A 9458-nucleotide genomic window follows, 5' to 3' on the forward strand; every position below is an offset into this window, starting at 1 on the left:
TCCCTCTCTGATCCTCCCTCTAAGCTTCACTGTACATTTTAAAATGTTTTATCTTGACTTTTTCTTTTGAATAATTTTCAGTTACCTCTGTTAACATGGAATCTAGAGGTCCCTGGACTTGAGGCTTGGAAGGATTTAGTGATTCCCCAGTTTTATTTAGCTCAGAGGTCAAAATCTCAGATTTGAGCCTGTTCCTGTAAGAATCTACAATCCACTTCAGATAGGGGCTAAGCCCAAGCTGAAGTTGAGTGACTCTAGCACTACAGGCAGCATGTCAGTCTCATAAGCTGAAAGTCCTGAGTTTGACCATCCTTGGAAGGAGGGTTTGATATACTGGGAGAGGCTTCTGGAGACTAGAAGAGTGACTTGACTTTGGTTTGGGTTTAGCCCCCATCTGAAGTGGATTGTGGATTCTCACAGGAACAAGCTTCAACTTGAGACTTTCACCTCCACACTAAATAAAACTGGGGAATCACTAAATCCCTCCAAGCTACAAGTCTGGGGACCTCTAACTTCCATGTTGACACCTCATACTTTGACCCCCAGAACCCCACCCATGATGAAAGTTTCCCCAAACCTTTCAACATAGGTATAGTCACACAAAATAAAGTTCTTACAGTGTGCTTGGTGATTTCATTGATCAGAGATCTTAAGTTTCTCAAACTGTTTCTTTTACAATGTAATGGCAGTTTGATAACCCATCCGGTTATGCTTATTTCTCTTGGCATTAGTTCATTAGTTCATGCAAGTTTTCCCACATTTCTCTGTATCTGCCCCATTTGTTATTTTTTGCTTTAATATTCCATCATATTCACATACCATAATTTGTTCTGCCATTCCTTAATTGATGGTTCAATGCTTTGTTACCCTTTCTTTGCTACTATAAAAAGTACTATTTTAAATAACTTTTACACATAGATCCTTTTATTCTTTCTTTGATCTTTTTGAAAGTATATACGTATTAGTGGTATTTTTGAATTAAATGGGACAGTTTAGTGATTTTTGAGAATTTATATTTTTGCAGATATTTATTCATTTCACCTAACTTGTCAGATTTATTGTCTTATAATTGGGCAAAATAGCTCCTAATGATTGCATTAATTTTCATTTTCATTGGAGGTGAATTCACCCTTTACATTTTTGATGCTGGAAATTGATTTTTTAATTTCCTTTTAAAAATCAAATTTATCAAAGTTCTCTATTTTTTATTTGAGCCCTTCCAAACCTGAGACCAATTCCCATTTTTCTTTAAAGTTTTGTATGTGGCTTCTTTGATCACTGTCCCCTACTGAGTCTGTGCTTTGCTCTTCTTTGTCACTATAGAAATTCTCTATGGTTAGTTGTTTCTTTTGATCTTTGCTCATTTTGCAACCTTTTTTTAAACTTATATTTAAAAGGTAGGCTCTGTTTTCTGGTTAGATAATGCACTCTCTTAAACTTCAGTTGTTCCTTGTTGCTACCTTCAACTCTTTTTCTGAAGTTTCAGTTATTATGAGGTGGTGTGATGGCCTATGGGCTGGGAGTTCTGAAAACAAATGATTATGTTTCCTCTAGGGAATGCTGTTGGCTTAAAGGACTCAGAGCTCTATGAGCTATTGCTCTGGGATTAAGAGCTTCACCACAGGCTTGAATAGGTCAAGCACTATAGAATTTGGAGCTTTACTACAGGCTCATGCCAGGGCTTGTGACTTCATGGGCTGGGCATGGGATACTTTGCTGTTGGCTCAGGCAAAGGCTGAGGGTCTCAAAGTTGATTTTTGCTTAGTTTTAGAACCTAGCACTATACATGGTGGTGATTGATCTACACTTCTCTGTGTGCAGTTTTACTTCTAGTTCTCCCTTATCCCTTGAAAATAGATCCTCTCTTTATTGGTTCTTGCTTTAAAGCCTGGTTTTCTTTTACAGTTTGGTCAAACTGGTTTTGTAGATGCGTGAATTTCTTTTGCATTATTTCCCACTTTTCCTCCCAGAAGGCTTCCATCTTTTTGGTCATTTCTGATTCAAATTCTTCATGGGTTTGTGGAGAGTTTCCATTTCCTTTGGAAGATTTTGGAGAATTTTCTTGTATATCTTCTTCTATCTCCTCTGTATTTTGTATTTTGGCTCCATAGAATGTGTCCAAAGTCGCCCCTTTCTTCTTATTTTTCTTGGTATTTTGGGGCTTCTGTGCTTCTGTGGAGTTTGCCATCTCTGAATGGGGAGGATTAGCTTTTCTTATCTCTGTCTGGTGTTCAGAGGCTTTAGTCCTGGGCAGATTGTCGGTTCTATGAGCTTTCCCTGGGTTAAACTGAATATGCCTCACTGGAACTGGAATGGAAGGGTCGGACCACAAGGCCACACTCTCCCCCGGCTCTCTGGGTCGGGTTGCTTTCCGGAAGTTGCCTTCAGAATAGCTGGCCGTGAGGCTGTTTTGTCGGCCTGCGGGGGGATGGGCTTTGGCTTCCCAGCGCTCCGAGGGCAGTGACTTTCGCTGAGACTTGGATAGCAGGATCCAGCCCGTGAGGCTGTCTTGCCCGCCCTGAGGGTTGCTGTTGTTTCAGACAAGCCTGCTCTCTGCAGCGGGGAGCTCCGAAGGCAGTGACTTTCACTGGGACTTGGATAGCAGGATCCAGCCCGTGAGGCTGTCTTGCCCGCCCTGAAGGTTGTTGTTGTTTCAAAGGACCCTGCTCTCTGAGCCGGGCGGGGCTGAGGCTTCTGGGAGCCTTGGACTCTGCGCTCCTACCCCTTAGGTCCGAGTGATCTCGGGTTCTGGCTTTTGAGGGGGCCGTGCCTTTGATCCGGGTCCAGGTCCAGGAGGGTTCCCAGGGTCTATGCTGTTGATTGTTTTGAATTTCGGCGCCTTAGGAGCTTATAGTTTGAGATCGGTCGGGAAGGGTTTTCCGGAGATCTGAACTTTAGCTTTCTCTAAGCCGCCATCTTAACTGGAAGTCAGGGAGGTTGAGGGGACATGACAGAGGAGAGACTCTAAATGAACAATCTAATGCAAATACTATCAACAAAGCAATGGGTTCAAATCAAGAAAGCATCTAATGCCCAGTGGACTTACGCGTCGGCTATGGGGGGTGGGGGGGAGGAAAAGAAAATGATCTATGTCTTTAACGAATAATGCTTGGAAATGATCAAATAAAATATATTAAAAAAAATAGATCCTCTCTGCTAACTTTCAAGATGTTTTCTATATGGAGTTACTTCACTCCATCCCTTTGTTGGTTCTGTGACTGGTAATTTTGAGGTGCTATTTTTAAGGTTCATTTGAGAGGATTATCTGAGCAGTTCTAGCTTTCACTGCTACTAAGCCACCATTTTTTCTTTGTCCTCCACTGTATTCTTTTATTAATTAATTAATTGCTTTTTTTATTTGGTCAATTTAGAACATTATTCCCTGGTTACAAAGATCATTTTCTATTTCTCCCTCCCCTTCCTCCTGTCTTCCCCTCCCGTAGCCTATGCACAATTCCACTGGGTAATGCATGTGTCTATGATCAGAATCCATTTCCATATTGTTGATATTTGCACTAGGATGTTCACTCAGAGACTATATCCCCAATCGTAACCCCCTTGTCCCATGCAATCAAGCAGTGGGTTCTTCTTTGGTGTTTTTACTCCCACAATTTTTCCTCTGAATGTGGATAGTGTTCTTTCTCATACATCCCTCCAGCTTGTTCAGGATCACTGCATTGCCACTAAAGGAGAAATACATTACTTTCGATTGTACCACATAGATTTTGAAATGTTGTCTACTCATTGTCAATCTTTTCAATGAAGCCAGTAATTGTTTCTATTTATCTTTTGACCTACCAGTTTTGAAGAATTAGATTATTTAGTTTCCAGTTAAATTTAAATTTGCCTTTCCATGTACCCTTAATTAGAATCTTTATCACATTATGATTGAAGAAATTGCATTTATTATTTCTTCTTTTCTCAATTTGTTTGCAACATTTCTGTGTCCTAGTACATTGTAAAAATCTCTTTTTTAAGCTCTTAAAGGAATTCTTTTTGATCTTGTGTCTAATATACATGTTTTCCAGGCTTTGCGTTAGATGTTTTCATGTCATTTTCTTTTGAGTTTATACCTTAAAGTTCCCTGTCATCATAGGAGCTTGTTAGTTGAGATTCTTCTTTTTCTTTCTTTTTTCCTGGTTGCTGTGTATTTTCCCAGACCTTAGATTTCTCCCCCTTGACTATGAACTTCCATGTCAGAGCTGGGGCAAAATGACTTCTGCCCTCAAGGAACTCACACTCTTATAGTGTTGTGTGTGGGGCATGTGTTTAGGCAGGAGGAAGGGCATTACAGAGTGGCAATTTTTCTGGACTAGGAGGTTGGAAGGGGCACTGTAGAAGTTAGCCAGGAAGGTGGGCTACAGCTAGAAGGTGAAGAACTTTTAACAGGAAGGAGGACAGGCATCTTCCTCCCAGTCTCTGAGCAAGCTCTGCTGGGCTTGATGACCTTGGGGGTTATGGGGGGGGTGTTCCACTTTCCCATCTGATCAGAGATTCAGTCCACAAGGGCACTGGGTGCATGGCCCTACCTCCCCCCTTCCTCTGTTGGCAAACATAAGAAACAGAAGCTGCTCTGTGTGGATCAATCACCAAAGCTTTCCCTGCTAAGGCCTCCCTTCAACCAGGCTGGTGTAATAAGGGATTATTTGAATGATAAATGATAACTAAAGATCAAATCTGCTAATCTCCTCCCTTCCTCCCTCTTTCCCTTCAACCCTTGGTTACCTCCCTCCTCCCTGCTTGTCCCTCTTTGTCCATCCTCCCTTCCTCCCTTCTATTTCCCATTGATTCTTCAGTTGGTTTCTCTTAATCAACTCAGAGTGGTGTATCAAATGAAGCACTCTTTTCTCTAAGATAAGTAAAGGTTTTATTGGTGAGAAAGGTAAAAGTAAGAAAATGGAGGGAAAGAAGGTTTGAGGTTTCCCTAAACACTAGAATAATTCCTAGGTTGGAGGATGGTGGAATATAGTTCAGATTGAGAAATGGGTTAACAGGTCTGGAAATTCAGTCACTGTGACACAGCAGAGAAATTAGAGAGAGCTGGGCTTTGTCCTTCTTTCTTTCTGTCCCCAAGCCAAGAGATCCCTTCTCCCTTCTGTCTTCAAGGCAAAAAGAGACCCCTTATTCCTTTCTGTCTCAAATGCAAAGAGATCAAAATTTCAGTTTTTTTTCTGATCCTTCTCAATAGTCTTTTCTCATCCCCATTCTAATTAGAACATTCTCTTGAGTGACAGCTCTGGAGTCTTTGCTTTTCCAACCTTTTCTGTGGACTTCTTTTTCTCTTCTCCACAATTCCCCATTTGTCTTTGGAAAGGATGCAACTTGCATCCAGTATTGATGTTACTTACCTTTGAGATATATCTTGTTTCATATCTAACTATCTGATTCTTAACCCTTAACTATTTTAACATTCCTTTACCCTCCCAAAATATTAAATCCTAATCTATTTTAACCATTCTGCCTACCTAATTCTATGCTAAATTTGGGTATAGGAAAATGGTTTAGGTAAGTAAGGATTTTACATGAATATACATTTTTTGAACATAATAACAAACCATGTAACAATTTAAAACAATTTCAACAGTATTTTGAATATGTAACTGTCCTATCTCCTAATGTCTATTAATTCAACTCAGCAAAATTTCTAATACTAACAATTGTTAACCTAAAACCATAATGTAATATAACTTCTTTACTTAAGTTTACGTCTGTCCCTACATTCCCTAAGACTTTTAACAAATTTTCTAAGGTGACCTATTGTTAGTCATTAGAACATTAATAAATTATTCTAATATAGTTAGTGTGTTAGTACATTAGTATTTACATATGTACATAGGTTATATCTATACAAATTTACATATGTACAAATATAATACATTGTTTTGATTTCTGTGCAAACTCATGCATATAAGAAATTTCTTTGTCTGTTTGAATTGTCCACAGAAATTTATATATCAGTATGAATTTTGTGTTGCAATTGTGCATTTGTTATATACTTACCCAGTCCAAGAAATTACCTTCTACATTGTATTTATATGTAGCATGCATATGTATATATGTGAAGTTACATGTATGTCACTTTCTTACATGACCTCATGACCACAAGTCCAAAATTTCAAAGTCCTTCCATGTCTTTTGATGTTGATTGTAGAAAACTATGTGTCTTGGTTTCTTCATCTGTGCTTCATGATACTTTTGTCTGCCATCAACTCTTGATTAAAGTCCTGTGTCCTTTAACATTCAGGAACATATCAGAATAATAAGGAACAAGCATGTGTGTAAAATTTTACATGTGCATGTATGTAAGATTGAAAATTTTCACTGCTCATGGAAGTAAGGTATGAATTCTTCATGAGTGTTTTTCAGTATTCATGAGTTGTTACATTTGTGGAAGTAAGCTTTTCATATGATCATCTTCATGAGTGGGTATATGTATAATGTTATAGTATAAGTTATTAGATATGTTAAGAACATGAATTTGAAGTTTTCTCATTTTTCGATATTTGAGTTTTCACAAGGGGATTTATGGTTTGCTGTCTTTTAGATATATCTTGGAGATAGAATTTTGATATAACGTATTTTGTTTGGTCATGGAGTTATATTTTCATGTGAAATAACTTTGTTACTTTATTTGTTGTTACTATTATTGGCAGAGACTTTGTATAAATTATGTAGAGACTTTTATTTGGAGCTATTTTTTTTTAATATCTGTTTTTTCTTTTCTGTCTGTTTTATTTTCTATGTTCCTATCTGGAACTGTTTCATTTGCTTTAGAATTGCTTTTCCATTTCATTTTTAACATATGCACTGCTCTCTTGTCTGTTATTTTTGTTTTGCCTTTAATATCTTTCCATTATGTTTTCTTTCATAGCTTTCTATTCATAGAGACTGTTGTTGATCATTGCTAGGGTTATTTGTGTTGCTTATGAATGGGGCCATTTGTTTCAGATGTTGTATTAATGTATTTTCATAGATATCAATGTTATGGGTGTGATGCAATTTTATATGTGAAGCATGGAACCATGCATATCTTTTTGATCAAGTTTTATAGATGTTGGGGTTGTTATTACAACCATTGTTGGACTGATCCATTTTGGTTCTGTAGATTCTCTATTATAGTTCTTGACATTCTTTGTCTCCTGGTTTTATCTTATGCAACAAAAAATCTAGTGGTATTCTTTGCATAAGAAAACCCATTTTTCTTAGTTTGTCTAAACTATTTTGTATCTGTTTTAAAAATTCATGAAGTATACATTCCCCTTTTAACATGAACAAGTATGATGGCTTTACTCTCCTGCCATGCCAAAGTGGTTGACCATGTAGCATTTCAAATGGTGATATATGCAAGTCAGTTCTTGGTGTAGTTCTTATGTTGAAGAAAGCAAGAGGCATAACAGCTATATATTTTAAATGTGTTTCTGAACAGAGTTTACCTATTTGGGTCTTCAATTCTTTGTTCATCCTCTCAACCTGGCCTGAACATTGGGGTCGATAAACCGAGTGATAATTACATTTGATCACCAAGTTTTTGTAGATTTCTTGCAGAACCTGGGAAATGAAATGGGACCCCTTTTCTGAGTCTATGGTATTGGGAATGTCCTGTCTAGATATTATCTCTTTTAATAGAAATCTCACTACTATTGCTGTATCATTTTTCTTGGATGGATATGCTTCAACCCATCTTGTCAGTCTATCCACAATCAAAAATGTGTATTTGTATCCCTTGTCTTTAGGCATCTTAATATAATAAATGTGAATTCATTGGAAAGGCATATAGCTGAGTGGTCTGCCTCCCAATGCTATGTTCTTAAAATGTCCTTGATTATACTTTTTGCATGTTTCACATGCCTGACAAGTTCTTTTTTTTTTTTTTTAACCATTTGGGAGAGCTTATTTGCCCTTCTGGGCCTTGATCTTTCTTAAATAGAACTCGAGTTCTTTGCCTTCAAGCACATAGCCGGCTGCCCTGCCACACTGGCTTGGCCTCGATGTGATGCAGGCCAGGAGCTTGCCCTTCTGGAACTGTTCTTCCAGAAGTGGACTGATCTTGGCATTCTTCTTCTGTTCCTCATATTTCTTCTGGATTTTCTTTGACCGCTTTTTATTTAAAATTTCTTCCTCCTTAGGAGTCAGTTTGGATTCCTTCTTCCGGCCCAAGGGCAGGGCATAGTGGGACTCATACCACTGGCGGTATGGCGTGCTATTCACTAGCACGATGCAGTTCTTCTCCAACTTCTTGGTCAGGATGAGCTCATTGTTGGACGCGTTGTAGACCACATTGATAATCCTGGTTTTCTGAGTACAGCACTTGGAGCCCCAGGAGAAGTTGCCCACGGTCAGCCTCAGCACCTGGTACTTCTTGTTGCCTCCTCGGACTCGCACTGTGTGGATGCGCCTGGAGCCAATCTTGGTATTGGCGGGAGGCCTGCCCAGCTCATACTTATGCTTCTTGTGGTAGGGCTTGTGCTTGCCCCCGTCTTGCGGCGCTTGTGCCAGTTGTCCCGGGCGATCCCCATGGTTGGCGCGGGCAGCAAAGAGAGAGCGCAGAGGCTCACCCGCCGGCTTGTAAAGGGGGGAGTTGTGGGCTTGCCGTCACTTCCTGGCGCCTGGCGGTGACGTCCCTGATAAGTTCTAATGACATTTGCTGTTATTTTTGGTGCTGTCCCAAATCTCTGTATTTTATCCAGAATCCCTTGCACCCTGTAATGTCCTTTTGCATTAATTACAGTGTTGATATATGTTGATAGAGTTTTTAGGGAGAATCGGTCTACCTCCTTGAGCAATCCACACGCCTTTGATTAGTTTAGCACTTAGATGCTCCTTCAATAACTGTATTTCTTCTCTGTTGTAGACTTTGGTGAGATTATGCCTTTCAATCCGAGAGAAATACAGTACACGGGGGTCCGAAGCTTGCAGCATATCTTGATGTTATGTCTGCTCTATCATTCCCTAGGGATATTCTGTCCTTTCCGTGAGTATATGCTTTACGATGGATTATGGCCTCTTCTTTTGGAAAGTCTACAGCATTTATAAGATGGTCTATTAATTTGCCATATGCAATTGTTTTCCCAGCTGAAGTTTTATTCCCTCTGTTTTTCCATATGTATGATGACTAATGCTCAGTGGAGAAAGTATAGTTCGAGTTAAAAAAAATGTTAGCTCTTTTCATCTTAGCTAACTCTAAGGCCATGAACAGAGCCTTGAGCTCGACTCCTTGGGCACTAACGTGACTAGGCAATGATGCATGCCAAAGTGTTTTGTCATTGTCAACTACAGCTGCTCCTGTGACTTTCCTCCCATTGTGAATATAGGAGGACCCATCTGTGTATAACTCTTATTTCTGGATTAATAAGAAGCATGTCTTTAAGGTGTTCATTGGGTTTGTGCATCATTTTTACCACTTGATTACAATCATGTAATTCTTCTCCACCCATTGGCAAATCAGGAATCAGAGTTGC

At 39.2% G+C, this 9458-nt stretch overlaps 1 pseudogene; it reads right to left on the bottom strand.

Annotated features, from left to right (window-relative positions):
* Positions 1 to 7890: 7890 nt before the first annotated feature.
* LOC100020315 (40S ribosomal protein S8-like) lies at positions 7891 to 8516 on the bottom strand (annotated as a pseudogene).
* Between the last annotated feature and the right edge of the window lie 942 nt (positions 8517 to 9458).

The sequence above is a fragment of the Monodelphis domestica genome, chromosome 3, assembly GCF_027887165.1.
Source record: "Monodelphis domestica isolate mMonDom1 chromosome 3, mMonDom1.pri, whole genome shotgun sequence".
Classification (NCBI taxonomy): domain Eukaryota; kingdom Metazoa; phylum Chordata; class Mammalia; order Didelphimorphia; family Didelphidae; genus Monodelphis; species Monodelphis domestica.